The sequence below is a fragment of the Carassius carassius genome, unplaced genomic scaffold (genome assembly GCF_963082965.1).
Source record: "Carassius carassius unplaced genomic scaffold, fCarCar2.1 SCAFFOLD_60, whole genome shotgun sequence".
Lineage (NCBI taxonomy): Eukaryota > Metazoa > Chordata > Actinopteri > Cypriniformes > Cyprinidae > Carassius > Carassius carassius.
In genome coordinates, this window is record NW_026775084.1 from 993,002 (window position 1) to 1,015,000 (window position 21,999).

Consider the following 21,999-nt stretch of genomic DNA (forward strand, 5'->3'; position numbering starts at 1 on the left):
TATCTAATAGTTTTGCAGAAATAAAAAAAAAAAAGAGTCAATGCCCAGTCTTAGAAAACCGAAACAGGTTTGGGCCTGGTTAGTACTTTTGGAACTTTTCACTAATTGTCTAATAATCTTGCAAAAAAAAAAAAAAAAGAGTCAATGCCCAGTCTTAGATAACCGAAACAGGTTTGGGCCAGGTTAGTACTTTTGGAAATTTTCAGTAATTATCTAATAGTTTTGCATAAATAAAAAAAAAAAAAAAAGAGTCAATGCCCAGTCTTAGAAAACCGAAACAGGTTTGGGCCTGGTTAGTACTTTTGGAACTTTTCACTAATTGTCTAATAATCTAGCAAAAAAAAAAAAAAAGAGTCAATGCCCAGTCTTCGAAAACCGAAACAGGTTTGGGCCAGGTTAGTACTTTTGGAAATTTTCAGTAATTATCTAATAGTTTTGCATAAATAAAAAAAAAAAAGAGTCAATGCCCAGTCTTAGAAAACCGAAACAGGTTTGGGCCAGGTTAGTACTTTTGGAAATTTTCAGTAATTATGTAATAAATTTGCAAAAAAAAAAATTAAATTAAAAAAGAGTCATTGCCCAATCTCAGAATCTAAGCAGGTTTGGGCCTAGATAGTACTTGGATGGGAGACTGCCTGGGAATACCAGGTGCTGTAAGCTTTTAGGTTTCCTTCTCTACTTATATAATGCACTGGCGGTTATAGTGGCTGATCTTTAAATAGCCCTCTCTTTGCAGCCTAGTACTTTTGGAATTTTTCAGTAATTATCTAATAGTTTTGCATAAATTAAAAAAAAAAAAAAAAAAAAGAGTCAATGCCCAATCTTAGAAAACCGAAACAGGTTTGGGCCTGGTTAGTACTTTTTTCGAAAATTTTCACTAATTGTCTAATAATCTTGCAAAAAAAAAAAAGAGTCAATGCCCAGTCTTAGAAAACCGAAACAGGTTTGGGCCAGGTTAGTACTTTTGGAAATTATTAGTAATTATCTAATAGTTTTGCATAAAAAAAAAAAAAAAAAAAAGAGTCAATGCCCAGTCTTAGAAAACCGAAACAGGTTTGGGCCAGGTTAGTACTTTTGGAATTTTTCAGTAATTATCTAATAATCTTGCAAAAAAAAAAAAAAAAGAGTCAATGCCCAGTCTTACATAACCGAAACAGGTTTGGGCCAGGTAAGTACTTTTGGAAATTTTCAGTAATTATCTAATAGTTTTGCATAAATAAAAAAAAAAAAAAAAAGAGTCAATGCCCAGTCTTAGAAAACCGAAACAGGTTTGGGCCTGGTTAGTACTTTTGGAACTTTTCACTAATTGTCTAATAATCTTGCAAAAAAAAAAAAAAAGAGTCAATGCCCAGTCTTCGAAAACCGAAACAGGTTTGGGCCAGGTTAGTACTTTTGGAAATTTTCAGTAATTATCTAATAGTTTTGCAGAAATAAAAAAAAAAAAAGAGTCAATGCCCAGTCTTAGAAAACCGAAACAGGTTTGGGCCTGGTTAGTACTTTTGGAACTTTTCACTAATTGTCTAATAATCTTGCAAAAAAAAAAAAAAAGAGTCAATGCCCAGTCTTCGAAAACCGAAACAGGTTTGGGCCAGGTTAGTACTTTTGGAAATTTTCAGTAATTATCTAATAGTTTTGCATAAATAAAAAAAAAAAAGAGTCAATGCCCAGTCTTAGAAAACCGAAACAGGTTTGGGCCTGGTTAGTACTTTTGGAACTTTTCACTAATTGTCTAATAATCTTGAAAAAAAACAAAAAAAACAAAGAGTCAATGCCCAGTCTTAGAAAACCGAAACACGTTTGGGCCAGGTTAGTACTTTTGAAATTTTTCAGTAATTATGTAATAAATTTGCAAAAAAAAAAATTAAATTAAAAAAGAGTCATTGCCCAATCTCAGAATCTAAGCAGGTTTGGGCCTAGATAGTACTTGGATGGGAGACTGCCTGGAAATACCGATTATAGTGGCTGATCTTTAAATAGCCCTCTCTTTGCAGCCTCCTTCGCTTACGGCCATACCAGCCTGGCTATGCCTGATCTCGTCTGATCTCGGAAGCTAAGCAGGTTTGGGCCTGTTTAGTACTTGGATGGGAGACCGCCTGGGAATACCAGGTGCTGTAAGCTTTTAGGTTTCCTTCTCTACTTATATAATGCACTGGCGGTTATAGTGGCTGATCTTTAAATAGCCCTCTCTTTGCAGCCTCCTTCGCTTACGGCCATACCAGCCTGGCTATGCCCGATCTCGTCTGATCTCGGAAGCTAAGAGTCAATGCCCAGTCTTAAAAAACCGAAACAGGTTTGGGCCTGTTTAGTACTTTTGGAACTTTTCACTAATTGTCTAATAATCTAGCAAAAAAAAAAAAAAAGAGTCAATGCCCAGTCTTCGAAAACCGAAACAGGTTTGGGCCAGGTTAGTACTTTTGGAAATTTTCAGTAATTATCTAATAGTTTTGCATAAATAAAAAAAAAAAAGAGTCAATGCCCAGTCTTAGAAAACCGAAACAGGTTTGGGCCAGGTTAGTACTTTTGGAAATTTTCAGTAATTATGTAATAAATTTGCAAAAAAAAAAATTAAATTAAAAAAGAGTCATTGCCCAATCTCAGAATCTAAGCAGGTTTGGGCCTAGATAGTACTTGGATGGGAGACTGCCTGGGAATACCAGGTGCTGTAAGCTTTTAGGTTTCCTTCTCTACTTATATAATGCACTGGCGGTTATAGTGGCTGATCTTTAAATAGCCCTCTCTTTGCAGCCTAGTACTTTTGGAATTTTTCAGTAATTATCTAATAGTTTTGCATAAATTAAAAAAAAAAAAAAAAAAAAAGAGTCAATGCCCAATCTTAGAAAACCGAAACAGGTTTGGGCCTGGTTAGTACTTTTTTCGAAAATTTTCACTAATTGTCTAATAATCTTGCAAAAAAAAAAAAGAGTCAATGCCCAGTCTTAGAAAACCGAAACAGGTTTGGGCCAGGTTAGTACTTTTGGAAATTATTAGTAATTATCTAATAGTTTTGCATAAAAAAAAAAAAAAAAAAAAGAGTCAATGCCCAGTCTTAGAAAACCGAAACAGGTTTGGGCCAGGTTAGTACTTTTGGAATTTTTCAGTAATTATCTAATAATCTTGCAAAAAAAAAAAAAAAAGAGTCAATGCCCAGTCTTACATAACCGAAACAGGTTTGGGCCAGGTAAGTACTTTTGGAAATTTTCAGTAATTATCTAATAGTTTTGCATAAATAAAAAAAAAAAAAAAAGAGTCAATGCCCAGTCTTAGAAAACCGAAACAGGTTTGGGCCTGGTTAGTACTTTTGGAACTTTTCACTAATTGTCTAATAATCTTGCAAAAAAAAAAAAAAAAAAAGAGTCAATGCCCAGTCTTAGAAAACCGAAACAGGTTTGGGCCAGGTTAGTACTTTTGGAATTTTTCAGTAATTATCTAATAGTGTTGCATAAATAAAAAAAAAAAAAAAAAGAGTCAATGCCCAGTCTTAGAAAACCGAAACAGGTTTGGGCCTGGTTAGTACTTTTGGAACTTTTCACTAATTGTCTAATAATCTTGCAAAAAAAAAAAAAAAAGTCAATGCCCAGTCTTAGAAAACTGAAACAGGTTTGGGCCAGGTTAGTACTTTTGGAAATTTTCACTAATTGTCTAATAATCTTGCCAAAAAAAAAAAAAAGAGTCAATGCCGTCTTAGAAAACCGAAACAGGTTTGGGCCAGGTTAGTACTTTTGGAAATTTTCAGTAATTATCTAATAGTTTTGCATAAAAAAAAAAAAAAAAGAGTCAATGCCCAGTCTTAGAAAACCGAAACAGGTTTGGGCCTGGTTAGTACTTTTGGAACTTTTCACTAATTGTCTAATAATCTTGAAAAAAAACAAAAAAAACAAAGAGTCAATGCCCAGTCTTAGAAAACCGAAACACGTTTGGGCCAGGTTAGTACTTTTGGAAATTTTCAGTAATTATGTAATAAATTTGCAATAAAAAAATTAAATAAATAAAGAGTCAATGCCCAATCTCAGAATCTAAGCAGGTTTGGGCCCAGTTAGTACTTGGATGGGAGACTGCCTGGAAATACCGATTATAGTGGCTGATCTTTAAATAGCCCTCTCGTTGCAGCCTCCTTCGCTTACGGCCATACCAGCCTGGCTATGCCCGATCTCGTCTGATCTCAGAAGCTAATGGTCAATGCCCAGTCTTAAAAAACCGAAACAGGTTTGGGCCTGTTTAGTACTTTTGGAACTTTTCACTAATTGTCTAATAATCTTGCAAAAAAAAAAAAAAAAAAGAGTCAATGCCCAGTCTTAGAAAACCGAAACAGGTTTGGGCCAGGTTAGTACTTTTGGAATTTTTCAGTAATTATCTAATAGTTTTGCATAAAAAAAAAATAAAAAAAAAGAGTCAATGCCCAGTCTTAGAAAACCGAAACAGGTTTGGGCCTGGTTAGTACTTTTGGAACTTTTCACTAATTGTCTAATAATCTTGCAAAAAAAAAAAAAAGAGTCAATGCCCAGTCTTAGAAAACTGAAACAGGTTTGGGCCAGGTTAGTACTTTTGGAAATATTCAGTAATTATCTAATAGTTTTGCATAAATAAAAAAAAAAAAGAGTCAATGCCCAGTCTTAGAAAACCGAAACAGGTTTGGGCCTGGTTAGTACTTTTGGAACTTTTCACTAATTGTCTAATAATCTTGCAAAAAAAAAAAAAAAGAGTCAATGCCCAGTCTTAGAAAACCGAAACAGGTTTGGGCCAGGTTAGTACTTTTGGAAATTTTCAGTAATTATCTAATAGTTTTGCATAAATAAAAAAAAAAAAGAGTCAATGCCCAGTCTTAGAAAACCGAAACAGGTTTGGGCCTGGTTAGTACTTTTGGAACTTTTCACTAATTGTCTAATAATCTTGAAAAAAAACAAAGAGTCAATGGCCAGTCTTAGAAAACCGAAACACGTTTGGGCCAGGTTAGTACTTTTGGAAATTTTCAGTAATTATGTAATAAATTTGCAAAAAAAAAATTAAATAAATAAAGAGTCAATGCCCAATCTCAGAATCTAAGCAGGTTTGGGCCCAGTTAGTACTTGGATGGGAGACTGCCTGGAAATACCGATTATAGTGGCTGATCTTTAAATAGCCCTCTCGTTGCAGCCTCCTTCGCTTACGGCCATACCAGCCTGGCTATGCCCGATCTCGTCTGATCTCAGAAGCTAATGGTCAATGCCCAGTCTTAAAAAACCGAAACAGGTTTGGGCCTGTTTAGTACTTTTGGAACTTTTCACTAATTGTCTAATAATCTTGCAAAAAAAAAAAAAAAAAAGAGTCAATGCCCAGTCTTAGAAAACCGAAACAGGTTTGGGCCAGGTTAGTACTTTTGGAATTTTTCAGTAATTATCTAATAGTTTTGCATAAAAAAAAAAATTAAAAAAAGAGTCAATGCCCAGTCTTAGAAAACCGAAACAGGTTTGGGCCTGGTTAGTACTTTTGGAACTTTTCACTAATTGTCTAATAATCTTGCAAAAAAAAAAAAAAAAGAGTCAATGCCCAGTCTTAGAAAACTGAAACAGGTTTGGGCCAGGTTAGTACTTTTGGAAATTTTCAGTAATTATCTAATAGTTTTGCATAAAAAAAAAAAAAAAGAGTCAATGCCCAGTCTTAGAAAACCGAAACAGGTTTGGGCCTGGTAAGTACTTTTGGAACTTTTCACTAATTGTCTAATAATCTTGCAAAAAAAAAAAAAAAAAAAAGAGTCAATGCCCAGTCTTAGAAAGCCGAAACAGGTTTGGGCCAGGTTAGTACTTTTGGAAATTTTCAGTAATTATGTAATAAATTTGCAAAAAAAAAATTAAATTAAAAAAGAGTCAATGCCCAATCTCAGAATCTAAGCAGGTTTGGGCCTAGATAGTACTTGGATGGGAGACTGCCTGGAAATACCGATTATAGTGGCTGATCTTTAAATAGCCCTCTCTTTGCAGCCTCCTTCGCTTACGGCCATATCAGCCTGGCCATGCCCGATCTTGTCTGATCTCGGAAGCTAAGCAGGTTTGGGCCTGGTTAGTACTTGGATGGGAGACCGCCTGGGAATACCAGGTGCTGTAAGCTTTTAGCTTTCCTTCTCTACTTATATAATGCACTGGCGGTTATAGTGGCTGATCTTTAAATAGCCCTCTCTTTGCAGCCTAGTACTTTTGGAATTTTTCAGTAATTATCTAATAGTTTTGCATGAATTAAAAAAAAAAAAAAAAAAAAGAGTCAATGCCCAATCTTAAAAAACCGAAACAGGTTTGGGCCTGTTTAGTACGTTTGGAACTTTTCACTAATTGTCTAATAATCTAGCAAAAAAAAAAAAAAAAAAAAAAAAGAGTCAATGCCCAGTCTTAGAAAACCGAAACAGGTTTGGGCCTGGTTAGTACTTTTTTCGAAAATTTTCACTAATTGTCTAATAATCTTGCAAAAAAAAAAAAGAGTCAATGCCCAGTCTTAGAAAACCGAAACAGGTTTGGGCCAGGTTAGTACTTTTGGAAATTATTAGTAATTATCTAATAGTTTTGCATAAATAAAAAAAAAAAAAAAGAGTCAATGCCCAGTCTTAGAAAACCGAAACAGGTTTGGGCCAGGTTAGTACTTTTGGAATTTTTCAGTAATTATCTAATAATCTTGCAAAAAAAAAAAAAAAGAGTCAATGCCCAGTCTTACATAACCGAAACAGGTTTGGGCCAGGTTAGTACTTTTGGAAATTTTCAGTAATTATCTAATAGTTTTGCATAAATAAAAAAAAAAAAAAAAGAGTCAATGCCCAGTCTTAGAAAACCGAAACAGGTTTGGGCCTGGTTAGTACTTTTGGAACTTTTCACTAATTGTCTAATAATCTTGCAAAAAAAAAAAAAAAGAGTCAATGCCCAGTCTTCGAAAACCGAAACAGGTTTGGGCCAGGTTAGTACTTTTGGAAATTTTCAGTAATTATCTAATAGTTTTGCAGAAATAAAAAAAAAAAAAGAGTCAATGCCCAGTCTTAGAAAACCGAAACAGGTTTGGGCCTGGTTAGTACTTTTGGAACTTTTCACTAATTGTCTAATAATCTTGCAAAAAAAAAAAAAAAGAGTCAATGCCCAGTCTTCGAAAACCGAAACAGGTTTGGGCCAGGTTAGTACTTTTGGAAATTTTCAGTAATTATCTAATAGTTTTGCATAAATAAAAAAAAAAAGAGTCAATGCCCAGTCTTAGAAAACCGAAACAGGTTTGGGCCTGGTTAGTACTTTTGGAACTTTTCACTAATTGTCTAATAATCTTGAAAAAAAACAAAAAAAACAAAGAGTCAATGCCCAGTCTTAGAAAACCGAAACACGTTTGGGCCAGGTTAGTACTTTTGGAAATTTTCAGTAATTATGTAATAAATTTGCAAAAAAAAAAATTAAATTAAAAAAGAGTCATTGCCCAATTTCAGAATCTAAGCAGGTTTGGGCCTAGATAGTACTTGGATGGGAGACTGCCTGGAAATACCGATTATAGTGGCTGATCTTTAAATAGCCCTCTCTTTGCAGCCTCCTTCGCTTACGGCCATACCAGCCTGGCTATGCCTGATCTCGTCTGATCTCGGAAGCTAAGCAGGTTTGGGCCTGTTTAGTACTTGGATGGGAGACTGCCTGGGAATACCAGGTGCTGTAAGCTTTTAGGTTTCCTTCTCTACTTATATAATGCACTGGCGGTTATAGTGGCTGATCTTTAAATAGCCCTCTCTTTGCAGCCTCCTTCGCTTACGGCCATACCAGCCTGGCTATGCCCGATCTCGTCTGATCTCGGAAGCTAAGTGTCAATGCCCAGTCTTAAAAAACCGAAACAGGTTTGGGCCTGTTTAGTACTTTTGGAACTTTTCACTAATTGTCTAATAATCTTGCAAAAAAAAAAAAAAAAAAAAAGAGTCAATGCCCAGTCTTAGAAAACCGAAACAGGTTTGGGCCAGGTTAGTACTTTTGGAAATTTTCAGTAATTATCTAATAGTTTTGCAGAAATAAAAAAAAAAAAGAGTCAATGCCCAGTCTTAGAAAACCGAAACAGGTTTGGGCCTGGTTAGTACTTTTGGAACTTTTCACTAATTGTCTAATAATCTTGCAAAAAAAAAAAAAAAAGAGTCAATGCCCAGTCTTAGATAACCGAAACAGGTTTGGGCCAGGTTAGTACTTTTGGAAATTTTCAGTAATTATCTAATAGTTTTGCATAAATAAAAAAAAAAAAAAAAGAGTCAATGCCCAGTCTTAGAAAACCGAAACAGGTTTGGGCCTGGTTAGTACTTTTGGAACTTTTCACTAATTGTCTAATAATCTAGCAAAAAAAAAAAAAAAAGAGTCAATGCCCAGTCTTCGAAAACCGAAACAGGTTTGGGCCAGGTTAGTACTTTTGGAAATTTTCAGTAATTATCTAATAGTTTTGCATAAATAAAAAAAAAAAAGAGTCAATGCCCAGTCTTAGAAAACCGAAACAGGTTTGGGCCAGGTTAGTACTTTTGGAAATTTTCAGTAATTATGTAATAAATTTGCAAAAAAAAAAATTAAATTAAAAAAGAGTCATTGCCCAATCTCAGAATCTAAGCAGGTTTGGGCCTAGATAGTACTTGGATGGGAGACTGCCTGGAAATAACGATTATAGTGGCTGATCTTTAAATAGCCCTCTCTTTGCAGCCTCCTTCGCTTACGGCCATACCAGCCTGGCTATGCCTGATCTCGTCTGATCTCGGAAGCTAAGCAGGTTTGGGCCTGGTTAGTACTTGGATGGGAGACCGCCTGGGAATACCAGGTGCTGTAAGCTTTTAGGTTTCCTTCTCTACTTATATAATGCACTGGCGGTTATAGTGGCTGATCTTTAAATAGCCCTCTCTTTGCAGCCTAGTACTTTTGGAATTTTTCAGTAATTATCTAATAGTTTTGCATAAATTAAAAAAAAAAAAAAAAAAAAAAAAAGAGTCAATGCCCAATCTTAAAAAACCGAAACAGGTTTGGGCCTGTTTAGTACGTTTGGAACTTTTCACTAATTGTCTAATAATCTAGCAAAAAAAAAAAAAAAAAAAAAGAGTCAATGCCCAGTCTTAGAAAACCGAAACAGGTTTGGGCCTGGTTAGTACTTTTTTCGAAAATTTTCACTAATTGTCTAATAATCTTGCAAAAAAAAAAAAGAGTCAATGCCCAGTCTTAGAAAACCGAAACAGGTTTGGGCCAGGTTAGTACTTTTGGAAATTATTAGTAATTATCTAATAGTTTTGCATAAATAAAAAAAAAAAAAAAAAGAGTCAATGCCCAGTCTTAGAAAACCGAAACAGGTTTGGGCCAGGTTAGTACTTTTGGAATTTTTCAGTAATTATCTAATAATCTTGCAAAAAAAAAAAAAAAAGAGTCAATGCCCAGTCTTACATAACCGAAACAGGTTTGGGCCAGGTTAGTACTTTTGGAAATTTTCAGTAATTATCTAATAGTTTTGCATAAATAAATAAAAAAAAAAAAGAGTCAATGCCCAGTCTTAGAAAACCGAAACAGGTTTGGGCCTGGTTAGTACTTTTGGAACTTTTCACTAATTGTCTAATAATCTTGCAAAAAAAAAAAAAAAAGAGTCAATGCCCAGTCTTCGAAAACCGAAACAGGTTTGGGCCAGGTTAGTACTTTTGGAAATTTTCAGTAATTATCTAATAGTTTTGCAGAAATAAAAAAAAAAAAAGAGTCAATGCCCAGTCTTAGAAAACCGAAACAGGTTTGGGCCTGGTTAGTACTTTTGGAACTTTTCACTAATTGTCTAATAATCTTGCAAAAAAAAAAAAAAGAGTCAATGCCCAGTCTTCGAAAACCGAAACAGGTTTGGGCCAGGTTAGTACTTTTGGAAATTTTCAGCAATTATCTAATAGTTTTGCATAAATAAAAAAAAAAAGAGTCAATGCCCAGTCTTAGAAAACCGAAACAGGTTTGGGCCTGGTTAGTACTTTTGGAACTTTTCACTAATTGTCTAATAATCTTGAAAAAAAACAAAAAAAACAAAGAGTCAATGCCCAGTCTTAGAAAACCGAAACAGGTTTGGGCCAGGTTAGTACTTTTGGAAATTTTCAGTAATTATGTAATAAATTTGCAAAAAAAAAAATTAAATTAAAAAAGAGTCATTGCCCAATCTCAGAATCTAAGCAGGTTTGGGCCTAGATAGTACTTGGATGGGAGACTGCCTGGAAATAACGATTATAGTGGCTGATCTTTAAATAGCCCTCTCTTTGCAGCCTCCTTCGCTTACGGCCATACCAGCCTGGCTATGCCTGATCTCGTCTGATCTCGGAAGCTAAGCAGGTTTGGGCCTGGTTAGTACTTGGATGGGAGACCGCCTGGGAATACCAGGTGCTGTAAGCTTTTAGGTTTCCTTCTCTACTTATATAATGCACTGGCGGTTATAGTGGCTGATCTTTAAATAGCCCTCTCTTTGCAGCCTAGTACTTTTGGAATTTTTCAGTAATTATCTAATAGTTTTGCATAAATTAAAAAAAAAAAAAAAAAAAAAAAAAGAGTCAATGCCCAATCTTAAAAAACCGAAACAGGTTTGGGCCTGTTTAGTACGTTTGGAACTTTTCACTAATTGTCTAATAATCTAGCAAAAAAAAAAAAAAAAAAAAAAGAGTCAATGCCCAGTCTTAGAAAACCGAAACAGGTTTGGGCCTGGTTAGTACTTTTTTCGAAAATTTTCACTAATTGTCTAATAATCTTGCAAAAAAAAAAAAGAGTCAATGCCCAGTCTTAGAAAACCGAAACAGGTTTGGGCCAGGTTAGTACTTTTGGAAATTATTAGTAATTATCTAATAGTTTTGCATAAATAAAAAAAAAAAAAAAAAGAGTCAATGCCCAGTCTTAGAAAACCGAAACAGGTTTGGGCCAGGTTAGTACTTTTGGAATTTTTCAGTAATTATCTAATAATCTTGCAAAAAAAAAAAAAAAAGAGTCAATGCCCAGTCTTACATAACCGAAACAGGTTTGGGCCAGGTTAGTACTTTTGGAAATTTTCAGTAATTATCTAATAGTTTTGCATAAATAAATAAAAAAAAAAAAAGAGTCAATGCCCAGTCTTAGAAAACCGAAACAGGTTTGGGCCTGGTTAGTACTTTTGGAACTTTTCACTAATTGTCTAATAATCTTGCAAAAAAAAAAAAAAAAGAGTCAATGCCCAGTCTTCGAAAACCGAAACAGGTTTGGGCCAGGTTAGTACTTTTGGAAATTTTCAGTAATTATCTAATAGTTTTGCAGAAATAAAAAAAAAAAAAGAGTCAATGCCCAGTCTTAGAAAACCGAAACAGGTTTGGGCCTGGTTAGTACTTTTGGAACTTTTCACTAATTGTCTAATAATCTTGCAAAAAAAAAAAAAAAGAGTCAATGCCCAGTCTTCGAAAACCGAAACAGGTTTGGGCCAGGTTAGTACTTTTGGAAATTTTCAGTAATTATCTAATAGTTTTGCATAAATAAAAAAAAAAAGAGTCAATGCCCAGTCTTAGAAAACCGAAACAGGTTTGGGCCTGGTTAGTACTTTTGGAACTTTTCACTAATTGTCTAATAATCTTGAAAAAAAACAAAAAAAACAAAGAGTCAATGCCCAGTCTTAGAAAACCGAAACACGTTTGGGCCAGGTTAGTACTTTTGGAAATTTTCAGTAATTATGTAATAAATTTGCAACAAAAAAAAATTAAATTAAAAAAGAGTCATTGCCCAATCTCAGAATCTAAGCAGGTTTGGGCCTAGATAGTACTTGGATGGGAGACTGCCTGGAAATACCGATTATAGTGGCTGATCTTTAAATAGCCCTCTCTTTGCAGCCTCCTTCGCTTACGGCCATACCAGCCTGGCTATGCCTGATCTCGTCTGATCTCGGAAGCTAAGAAGGTTTGGGCCTGGTTAGTACTTGGATGGGAGACCGCCTGGGAATACCAGGTGCTGTAAGCTTTTAGGTTTCCTTCTCTACTTATATAATGCACTGGCGGTTATAGTGGCTGATCTTTAAATAGCCCTCTCTTTGCAGCCTAGTACTTTTGGAATTTTTCAGTAATTATCTAATAGTTTTGCATAAATAAAAAAAAAAAAAAAAAAAAAAGAGTCAATGCCCAATCTTAAAAAACCGAAACAGGTTTGGGCCTGTTTAGTACGTTTGGAACTTTTCACTAATTGTCTAATAATCTTGCAAAAAAAAAAAAAAAAAAAAAGAGTCAATGCCCAGTCTTAGAAAACCGAAACAGGTTTGGGCCTGGTTAGTACTTTTGGAACTTTTCACTAATTGTCTAATAATCTTGAAAAAAACAAAAAAAAACAAAGAGTCAATGCCCAGTCTTAGAAAACCGAAACACGTTTGGGCCAGGTTAGTACTTTTGGAAATTTTCAGTAATTATGTAATAAATTTGCAAAAAAAAAATTAAATAAATAAAGAGTCAATGCCCAATCTCAGAATCTAAGCAGGTTTGGGCCCAGTTAGTACTTGGATGGGAGACTGCCTGGAAATACCGATTATAGTGGCTGATCTTTAAATAGCCCTCTCGTTGCAGCCTCCTTCGCTTACGGCCATACCAGCCTGGCTATGCCCGATCTCGTCTGATCTCGGAAGCTAATGGTCAATGCCCAGTCTTAAAAAACCGAAACAGGTTTGGGCCTGTTTAGTACTTTTGGAACTTTTCACTAATTGTCTAATAATCTTGCAAAAAAAAAAAAAAAAAAAGAGTCAATGCCCAGTCTTAGAAAACCGAAACAGGTTTGGGCCAGGTTAGTACTTTTGGAATTTTTCAGTAATTATCTAATAGTTTTGCATAAATAAAAAAAAAAAAAAAAAGAGTCAATGCCCAGTCTTAGAAAACCGAAACAGGTTTGGGCCTGGTTAGTACTTTTGGAACTTTTCACTAATTGTCTAATAATCTTGCAAAAAAAAAAAAAAAAGTCAATGCCCAGTCTTAGAAAACTGAAACAGGTTTGGGCCAGGTTAGTACTTTTGGAAATTTTCACTAATTGTCTAATAATCTTGCCAAAAAAAAAAAAAAGAGTCAATGCCCAGTCTTAGAAAACCGAAACAGGTTTGGGCCAGGTTAGTACTTTTGGAAATTTTCAGTAATTATCTAATAGTTTTGCATAAATAAAAAAAAAAAAGAGTCAATGCCCAGTCTTAGAAAACCGAAACAGGTTTGGGCCTGGTTAGTACTTTTGGAACTTTTCACTAATTGTCTAATAATCTTGAAAAAAAACAAAAAAAACAAAGAGTCAATGCCCAGTCTTAGAAAACCAAAACACGTTTGGGCCAGGTTAGTACTTTTGGAAATTTTCAGTAATTATGTAATAAATTTGCAAAAAAAAAATTAAATAAATAAAGAGTCAATGCCCAATCTCAGAATCTAAGCAGGTTTGGGCCCAGTTAGTACTTGGATGGGAGACTGCCTGGAAATACCGATTATAGTGGCTGATCTTTAAATAGCCCTCTCGTTGCAGCCTCCTTCGCTTACGGCCATACCAGCCTGGCTATGCCCGATCTCGTCTGATCTCAGAAGCTAATGGTCAATGCCCAGTCTTAAAAAACCGAAACAGGTTTGGGCCTGTTTAGTACTTTTGGAACTTTTCACTAATTGTCTAATAATCTTGCAAAAAAAAAAAAAAAAAAGAGTCAATGCCCAGTCTTAGAAAACCGAAACAGGTTTGGGCCAGGTTAGTACTTTTGGAATTTTTCAGTAATTATCTAATAGTTTTGCATTAAAAAAAAATAAAAAAAAAGAGTCAATGCCCAGTCTTAGAAAACCGAAACAGGTTTGGGCCTGGTTAGTACTTTTGGAACTTTTCACTAATTGTCTAATAATCTTGCAAAAAAAAAAAAAAGAGTCAATGCCCAGTCTTAGAAAACTGAAACAGGTTTGGGCCAGGTTAGTACTTTTGGAAATTTTCAGTAATTATCTAATAGTTTTGCATAAATAAAAAAAAAAAAGAGTCAATGCCCAGTCTTAGAAAACCGAAACAGGTTTGGGCCTGGTTAGTACTTTTGGAACTTTTCACTAATTGTCTAATAATCTTGCAAAAAAAAAAAAAAAAGAGTCAATGCCCAGTCTTAGAAAACCGAAACAGGTTTGGGCCAGGTTAGTACTTTTGGAAATTTTCAGTAATTATCTAATAGTTTTGAAAAAAAACAAAAAAAACAAAGAGTCAATGGCCAGTCTTAGAAAACCGAAACACGTTTGGGCCAGGTTAGTACTTTTGGAAATTTTCAGTAATTATGTAATAAATTTGCAAAAAAAAAATTACATAAATAAAGAGTCAATGCCCAATCTCAGAATCTAAGCAGGTTTGGGCCCAGTTAGTACTTGGATGGGAGACTGCCTGGAAATACCGATTATAGTGGCTGATCTTTAAATAGCCCTCTCGTTGCAGCCTCCTTCGCTTACGGCCATACCAGCCTGGCTATGCCCGATCTCGTCTGATCTCAGAAGCTAATGGTCAATGCCCAGTCTTAAAAAACCGAAACAGGTTTGGGCCTGTTTAGTACTTTTGGAACTTTTCACTAATTGTCTAATAATCTTGCAAAAAAAAAAAAAAAAAAGAGTCAATGCCCAGTCTTAGAAAACCGAAACAGGTTTGGGCCAGGTTAGTACTTTTGGAATTTTTCAGTAATTATCTAATAGTTTTGCATAAAAAAAAAAATTAAAAAAAGAGTCAATGCCCAGTCTTAGAAAACCGAAACAGGTTTGGGCCTGGTTAGTACTTTTGGAACTTTTCACTAATTGTCTAATAATCTTGCAAAAAAAAAAAAAGAGTCAATGCCCAGTCTTAGAAAACTGAAACAGGTTTGGGCCAGGTTAGTACTTTTGGAAATTTTCAGTAATTATGTAATAAATTTGCAAAAAAAAAATTAAATTAAAAAAGAGTCAATGCCCAATCTCAGAATCTAAGCAGGTTTGGGCCTAGATAGTACTTGGATGGGAGACTGCCTGGAAATACCGATTATAGTGGCTGATCTTTAAATAGCCCTCTCTTTGCAGCCTCCTTCGCTTACGGCCATATCAGCCTGGCCATGCCCGATCTTGTCTGATCTCGGAAGCTAAGCAGGTTTGGGCCTGGTTAGTACTTGGATGGGAGACCGCCTGGGAATACCAGGTGCTGTAAGCTTTTAGCTTTCCTTCTCTACTTATATAATGCACTGGCGGTTATAGTGGCTGATCTTTAAATAGCCCTCTCTTTGCAGCCTCCTTCGCTTACGGCCATACCAGCCTGGCTATGCCCGATCTCGTCTGATCTCGGAAGATAAGCAGGTTTGGGCCTGGTTAGTACTTGGTTGGGAGACCGCCTGGGAATACCAGGTGCTGTAAGCTTTTAGGTTTCCTTCTCTACTTATATAATGCACTGGCGGTTATAGTCGCTGATCTTTAAATAGCCCTCTCTTTGCAGCCTAGTACTTTTGGAATTTTTCAGTAATTATCTAATAGTTTTGCATAAATAAAAAAAAAAAAAAAAAAAAAGAGTCAATGCCCAGTCTTAGAAACCCGAAACAGGTTTGGGCCTGGTTAGTACTTTTGAAACTTTTCACTAATTGTCTAATAATCTTGCAAAAAAAAAAAAAAAGAGTCAATGCCCAGTCTTAGAAAACCGAAACAGGTTTGGGCCAGGTTAGTACTTTTGGAAATTTTCAGTAATTATCTAATAGTTTTGCATAAATAAAAAAAAAAAAGAGTCAATGCCCAGTCTTAGAAAACCGAAACAGGTTTGGGCCTGGTTAGTACTTTTGGAACTTTTCACTAATTGTCTAATAATCTTGAAAAAAAACAAAAAAAACAAAGAGTCAATGGCCAGTCTTAGAAAACCGAAACACGTTTGGGCCAGGTTAGTACTTTTGGAAATTTTCAGTAATTATGTAATAAATTTGCAAAAAAAAAATTAAATAAATAAAGAGTCAATGCCCAATCTCAGAATCTAAGCAGGTTTGGGCCTAGATAGTACTTGGATGGGAGACTGCCTGGAAATACCGATTATAGTGGCTGATCTTTAAATAGCCCTCTCTTTGCAGCCTCCTTCGCTTACGGCCATATCAGCCTGGCCATGCCCGATCTTGTCTGATCTCGGAAGCTAAGCAGGTTTGGGCCTGGTTAGTACTTGGATGGGAGACCGCCTGGGAATACCAGGTGCTGTAAGCTTTTAGCTTTCCTTCTCTACTTATATAATGCACTGGCGGTTATAGTGGCTGATCTTTAAATAGCCCTCTCTTTGCAGCCTCCTTCGCTTACGGCCATACCAGCCTGGCTATGACCGATCTCGTCTGATCTCGGAAGATAAGCAGGTTTGGGCCTGGTTAGTACTTGGTTGGGAGACCGCCTGGGAATACCAGGTGCTGTAAGCTTTTAGGTTTCCTTCTCTACTTATATAATGCACTGGCGGTTATAGTCGCTGATCTTTAAATAGCCCTCTCTTTGCAGCCTAGTACTTTTGGAATTTTTCAGTAATTATCTAATAGTTTTGCATAAATAAAAAAAAAAAAAAAAAAAAAGAGTCAATGCCCAGTCTTAGAAAACCGAAACAGGTTTGGGCCTGGTTAGTACTTTTGAAACTTTTCACTAATTGTCTAATAATCTTGCAAAAAAAAAAAAAAAGAGTCAATGCCCAGTCTTAGAAAACCGAAACAGGTTTGGGCCAGGTTAGTACTTTTGGAAATTTTCAGTAATTATCTAATAGTTTTGCATAAATAAAAAAAAAAAAGAGTCAATGCCCAGTCTTAGAAAACCGAAACAGGTTTGGGCCTGGTTAGTACTTTTGGAACTTTTCACTAATTGTCTAATAATCTTGAAAAAAAACAAAAAAAACAAAGAGTCAATGGCCAGTCTTAGAAAACCGAAACACGTTTGGGCCAGGTTAGTACTTTTGGAAATTTTCAGTAATTATGTAATAAATTTGCAAAAAAAAAATTAAATAAATAAAGAGTCAATGCCCAATCTCAGAATCTAAGCAGGTTTGGGCCCAGTTAGTACTTGGATGGGAGACTGCCTGGAAATACCGATTATAGTGGCTGATCTTTAAATAGCCCTCTCGTTGCAGCCTCCTTCGCTTACGGACATACCAGCCTGGCTATGCCCGATCTCGTCTGATCTCAGAAGCTAATGGTCAATGCCCAGTCTTAGAAAACCGAAACAGGTTTGGGCCAGGTTAGTACTTTTGGAATTTTTCAGTAATTATCTAATAGTTTTGCATAAAAAAAAAAATAAAAAAAAGAGTCAATGCCCAGTCTTAGAAAACCGAAACAGGTTTGGGCCTGGTTAGTACTTTTGGAACTTTTCACTAATTGTCTAATAATCTTGCAAAAAAAAAAAAAAAAGAGTCAATGCCCAGTCTTAGAAAACTGAAACAGGTTTGGGCCAGGTTAGTACTTTTGGAAATTTTCAGTAATTATCTAATAGTTTTGCATAAATAAAAAAAAAAAAGAGTCAATGCCCAGTCTTAGAAAACCGAAACAGGTTTGGGCCTGGTTAGTACTTTTGGAACTTTTCACTAATTGTCTAATAATCTTGCAAAAAAAAAAAAAAAAAAAAGAGTCAATGCCCAGTCTTAGAAAACCGAAACAGGTTTGGGCCAGGTTAGTACTTTTGGAAATTTTCAGTAATTATGTAATAAATTTGCAAAAAAAAAATTAAATTAAAAAAGAGTCAATGCCCAATCTCAGAATCTAAGCAGGTTTGGGCCTAGATAGTACTTGGATGGGAGACTGCCTGGAAATACCGATTATAGTGGCTGATCTTTAAATAGCCCTCTCTTTGCAGCCTCCTTTGCTTACGGCCATATCAGCCTGGCCATGCCCGATCTTGTCTGATCTCGGAAGCTAAGCAGGTTTGGGCCTGGTTAGTACTTGGATGGGAGACCGCCTGGGAATACCAGGTGCTGTAAGCTTTTAGCTTTCCTTCTCTACTTATATAATGCACTGGCGGTTATAGTGGCTGATCTTTAAATAGCCCTCTCTTTGCAGCCTCCTTCGCTTACGGCCATACCAGCCTGGCTATGCCCGATCTCGTCTGATCTCGGAAGATAAGCAGGTTTGGGCCTGGTTAGTACTTGGTTGGGAGACCGCCTGGGAATACCAGGTGCTGTAAGCTTTTAGGTTTCCTTCTCTACTTATATAATGCACTGGCGGTTATAGTCGCTGATCTTTAAATAGCCCTCTCTTTGCAGCCTAGTACTTTTGGAATTTTTCAGTAATTATCTAATAGTTTTGCATAAATAAATAAAAAAAAAAAAAAAAAGAGTCAATGCCCAGTCTTAGAAAACCGAAACAGGTTTGGGCCTGGTTGGTACTTTTGAAACTTTTCACTAATTGTCTAATAATCTTGCAAAAAAAAAAAAAAAAAAGAGTCAATGCCCAGTCTTAGAAAACCGAAACAGGTTTGGGCCAGGTTAGTACTTTTGGAAATTTTCAGTAATTATGTAATAAATTTGCAAAAAAAAAATTAAATAAATAAAGAGTCAATGCCCAATCTCAGAATCTAAGCAGGTTTGGGCCCAGTTAGTACTTGGATGGGAGACTGCCTGGAAATACCGATTATAGTGGCTGATCTTTAAATAGCCCTCTCTTTGCAGCCTCCTTCGCTTACGGCCATACCAGCCTGGCTATGCCCGATCTCGTCTGATCTCGGAAGCTAAGAGTCAATGCCCAGTCTTAAAAAACCGAAACAGGTTTGGGCCTGTTTAGTACTTTTGGAACTTCTCACTAATTGTCTAATAATCTTGCAAAAAAAAAAAAAAAAAAGAGTCAATGCCCAGTCTTAGAAAACCGAAACAGGTTTGGGCCAGGTTAGTACTTTTGGAACTTTTCACTAATTGTCTAATAATCTTGCAAAAAAAAAAAAAAAAGAGTCCATGCCCAGTCTTAGAAAACCGAAACAGGTTTGGGCCAGGTTAGTACTTTTGGAAATTTTCAGTAATTATCTAATAGTTTTGCATAAATAAAAAAAAAAAGAGTCAATGCCCAGTCTTAGAAAACCGAAACAGGTTTGGGCCAGGTTAGTACTTTTGGAAATTTTCAGTAATTATCTAATAGTTTTGCATAAATAAAAAAAAAAAAGAGTCAATGCCCAGTCTTAGAAAACCGAAACAGGTTTGGGCCAGGTTAGTACTTTTGGAAATTTTCAGTAATTATGTAATAAATTTGCAAAAAAAAAATTAAATAAATAAAGAGTCAATGCCCAATCTCAGAATCTAAGCAGGTTTGGGCCTAGATAGTACTTGGATGGGAGACTGCCTGGAAATACCGATTATAGTGGCTGATCTTTAAATAGCCCTCTCTTTGCAGCCTCCTTCGCTTACGGCCATACCAGCCTGGCCATGCCCGATCTCGTCTGATCTCGGAAGATAAGCAGGTTTGGGCCTGGTTAGTACTTGGTTGGGAGACCGCCTGGGAATACCAGGTGCTGTAAGCTTTTAGGTTTCCTTCTCTACTTATATAATGCACTGGCGGTTATAGTCGCTGATCTTTAAATAGCCCTCTCTTTGCAGCCTAGTACTTTTGGAATTTTTCAGTAATTATCTAATAGTTTTGCATAAATAAAAAAAAAAAGAGTCAATGCCCAGTCTTAGAAAACCGAAACAGGTTTGGGCCTGGTTAGTACTTTTGGAACTTTTCACTAATTGTCTAATAATCTTGAAAAAAAAACAAAAAACAAAGAGTCAATGCCCAGTCTTAGAAAACCGAAACAGGTTTGGGCCTGGTTAGTACTTTTGGAACTTTTCACTAATTGTCTAATAATCTTGAAAAAAAAAAAAAAACAAAGAGTCAATGCCCAGTCTTAGAAAACCGAAACAGGTTTGGGCCAGGTTAGTACTTTTGGAAATTTTCAGTAATTATGTGATAAATTTGCAAAAAAGAAATTAAATAAATATAGAGTCAATGCCCAATCTCAGAATCTAAGCAGGTTTGGGCCCAGTTAGTACTTGGATGGGAGACTGCCTGGAAATACCGATTATAGTGGCTGATCTTTAAATAGCCCTCTCTTTGCAGCCTCCTTCGCTTATGGCCATACCAGCCTGGCTATGCCCGATCTCGTCTGATCTCGGAAGCTAAGAGTCAATGCCCAGTCTTAAAAAACCGAAACAGGTTTGGGCCTGTTTAGTACTTTTGGAACTTTTCACTAATTGTCTAATAATCTTGCAAAAAAAAAAAAAAAAAAAAGAGTCAATGCCCAGTCTTAGAAAACCGAAACAGGTTTGGGCCTGGTTAGTACTTTTGGAACTTTTCACTAATTGTCTAATAATCTTGCAAAAAAAAAAAAAAAGAGTCAATGCCCAGTCTTAGAAAACCGAAACAGGTTTGGGCCAGGTTAGTACTTTTGGAAATTTTCAGTAATTGTCTAATAATCTTGAAAAAAAAACAAAAAACAAAGAGTCAATGCCCAGTCTTAGAAAACCGAAACAGGTTTGGGCCTGGTTAGTACTTTTGGAACTTTTCACTAATTGTCTAATAATCTTGCAAAAAAAAAAAAAAAAAAAGAGTCAATGCCCAGTCTTAGAAAACCGAAACAGGTTTGGGCCAGGTTAGTACTTTTGGAATTTTTCAGTAATTATCTAATAGTTTTGCATAAATAAAAAAAAAAAAGAGTCAATGCCCAGACTTAGAAAACCGAAACAGGTTTGGGCCTGGTTAGTACTTTTGGAACTTTTCACTAATTGTCTAATAATCTTGCAAAAAAAAAAAAAAAAAAAAAGAGTCAATGCCCAGTCTTAGAAAACCGAAACAGGTTTGGGCCAGGTTAGTACTTTTGGAAATTTTCAGTAATTATGTAATAAATTTGCAAAAAAAAAAAATTAAATAAATAAAGAGTCAATGCCCAATCTCAGAATCTAAGCAGGTTTGGGCCTAGATAGTACTTGGATGGGAGACTGCCTGGAAATACCGATTATAGTGGCTGATCTTTAAATAGCCCTCTCTTTGCAGCCTCCTTCGCTTACGGCCATACCAGCCTGGCCATCCCCGATCTCGTCTGATCTCGGAAGCTAAGCAGGTTTGGGCCTGGTTAGTACTTGGATGGGAGACCGCCTGGGAATACCAGGTGCTGTAAGCTTTTAGGTTTCCTTCTCTACTTATATAATGCACTGGCGGTTATAGTGGCTGATCTTTAAATAGCCCTCTCTTTGCAGCCTAGTACTTTTGGAATTTTTCACTAATTGTCTAATAATCTTGCAAAAAAAAAAAAAGAGAGTCAATGCCCAGTCTTAGAAAACTGAAACAGGTTTGGGCCAGGTTAGTACTTTTGGAAAATTTCAGTAATTATCTAATAGTTTTGCATAAATAAATAAAAAAAAAGAGTCAATGCCCAGTCTTAGAAAACCGAAACAGGTTTGGGCCTGGTTAGTACTTTTGGAACTTTTCACTAATTGTCTAATAATCTTGCAAAAAAAAAAAAAAGAGTCAATGCCCAGTCTTAGAAAACCGAAACAGGTTTGGGCCAGGTTAGTACTTTTGGAAATTTTCAGTAATTATCTAATAGTTTTGCATAAAAAAAAAAAAAAGAGTCAATGCCCAGTCTTAGAAAACCGAAACAGGTTTGGGCCTGGTTAGTACTTTTGGAACTTTTCACTAATTGTCTAATAATCTTGCAAAAAAAAAAAAAAAAAAAGAGTCAATGCCCAGTCTTAGAAAACCGAAACAGGTTTGGGCCAGGTTAGTACTTTTGGAAATTTTCAGTAATTATCTAATAGTTTTGCATAAAAAAAAAAAAAAAAAGAGTCAATGCCCAGTCTTAGAAAACCGAAACAGGTTTGGGCCAGGTTAGTACTTTTGGAAATTTTCAGTAATTATGTAATAAATTTGCAAAAAAAAAAATTAAATTAAAAAATATTCAATGCCCAATCTCAGAATCTAAGCAGGTTTGGGCCTAGATAGTACTTGGATTGGAGACTGCCTGGAAATACCGATTATAGTGGCTGATCTTTAAATAGCCCTCTCTTTGCAGCCTCCTTCGCTTACGGCCATACCAGCCTGGCCATGCCCGATCTTGTCTGATCTCGGAAGCTAAGCAGGTTTGGG

General features: G+C 35.8%; 15 non-coding genes across 15 annotated transcripts in view; all 15 read left to right on the plus strand.

Annotated features, from left to right (window-relative positions):
• Positions 1 to 1,999: 1,999 nt before the first annotated feature.
• LOC132135910 (5S ribosomal RNA) lies at positions 2,000 to 2,118 on the plus strand. The gene has a single exon (XR_009430826.1). It is a non-coding gene; the product is annotated as a 5S ribosomal RNA (ribosomal RNA).
• Positions 2,119 to 5,962: 3,844 nt separating this feature from the next.
• On the plus strand, positions 5,963 to 6,081 carry LOC132136105 (5S ribosomal RNA). The gene has a single exon (XR_009431008.1). It is a non-coding gene; the product is annotated as a 5S ribosomal RNA (ribosomal RNA).
• A 1,447-nt stretch (positions 6,082 to 7,528) lies between these two features.
• LOC132136120 (5S ribosomal RNA) lies at positions 7,529 to 7,647 on the plus strand. The gene has a single exon (XR_009431022.1). It is a non-coding gene; the product is annotated as a 5S ribosomal RNA (ribosomal RNA).
• A 1,015-nt stretch (positions 7,648 to 8,662) lies between these two features.
• Positions 8,663 to 8,781, plus strand: LOC132135368 (5S ribosomal RNA). Its single transcript, XR_009430316.1, has one exon. It is a non-coding gene; the product is annotated as a 5S ribosomal RNA (ribosomal RNA).
• A 1,452-nt stretch (positions 8,782 to 10,233) lies between these two features.
• Positions 10,234 to 10,352, plus strand: LOC132135370 (5S ribosomal RNA). The gene has a single exon (XR_009430318.1). It is a non-coding gene; the product is annotated as a 5S ribosomal RNA (ribosomal RNA).
• Positions 10,353 to 11,808: 1,456 nt separating this feature from the next.
• On the plus strand, positions 11,809 to 11,927 carry LOC132136094 (5S ribosomal RNA). The gene has a single exon (XR_009430997.1). It is a non-coding gene; the product is annotated as a 5S ribosomal RNA (ribosomal RNA).
• Positions 11,928 to 14,991: 3,064 nt separating this feature from the next.
• Positions 14,992 to 15,110, plus strand: LOC132136106 (5S ribosomal RNA). The gene has a single exon (XR_009431009.1). It is a non-coding gene; the product is annotated as a 5S ribosomal RNA (ribosomal RNA).
• An 84-nt stretch (positions 15,111 to 15,194) lies between these two features.
• Positions 15,195 to 15,313, plus strand: LOC132135376 (5S ribosomal RNA). The gene has a single exon (XR_009430323.1). It is a non-coding gene; the product is annotated as a 5S ribosomal RNA (ribosomal RNA).
• A 700-nt stretch (positions 15,314 to 16,013) lies between these two features.
• Positions 16,014 to 16,132, plus strand: LOC132136107 (5S ribosomal RNA). The gene has a single exon (XR_009431010.1). It is a non-coding gene; the product is annotated as a 5S ribosomal RNA (ribosomal RNA).
• An 84-nt stretch (positions 16,133 to 16,216) lies between these two features.
• Positions 16,217 to 16,335, plus strand: LOC132136085 (5S ribosomal RNA). The gene has a single exon (XR_009430990.1). It is a non-coding gene; the product is annotated as a 5S ribosomal RNA (ribosomal RNA).
• Positions 16,336 to 17,754: 1,419 nt separating this feature from the next.
• Positions 17,755 to 17,873, plus strand: LOC132136109 (5S ribosomal RNA). The gene has a single exon (XR_009431011.1). It is a non-coding gene; the product is annotated as a 5S ribosomal RNA (ribosomal RNA).
• An 84-nt stretch (positions 17,874 to 17,957) lies between these two features.
• On the plus strand, positions 17,958 to 18,076 carry LOC132135377 (5S ribosomal RNA). Its single transcript, XR_009430324.1, has one exon. It is a non-coding gene; the product is annotated as a 5S ribosomal RNA (ribosomal RNA).
• Positions 18,077 to 19,277: 1,201 nt separating this feature from the next.
• Positions 19,278 to 19,396, plus strand: LOC132135397 (5S ribosomal RNA). Its single transcript, XR_009430343.1, has one exon. It is a non-coding gene; the product is annotated as a 5S ribosomal RNA (ribosomal RNA).
• A 1,519-nt stretch (positions 19,397 to 20,915) lies between these two features.
• On the plus strand, positions 20,916 to 21,034 carry LOC132135271 (5S ribosomal RNA). The gene has a single exon (XR_009430223.1). It is a non-coding gene; the product is annotated as a 5S ribosomal RNA (ribosomal RNA).
• Positions 21,035 to 21,933: 899 nt separating this feature from the next.
• The window catches only part of LOC132135826 (5S ribosomal RNA), a 119-nt gene continuing 53 nt past the window's right edge, over positions 21,934 to 21,999 (plus strand). Inside the window, exon 1 of the ribosomal RNA XR_009430747.1 lies at positions 21,934 to 21,999. This exon is cut by the window's right edge and continues 53 nt beyond it. This is a non-coding gene — a ribosomal RNA (5S ribosomal RNA).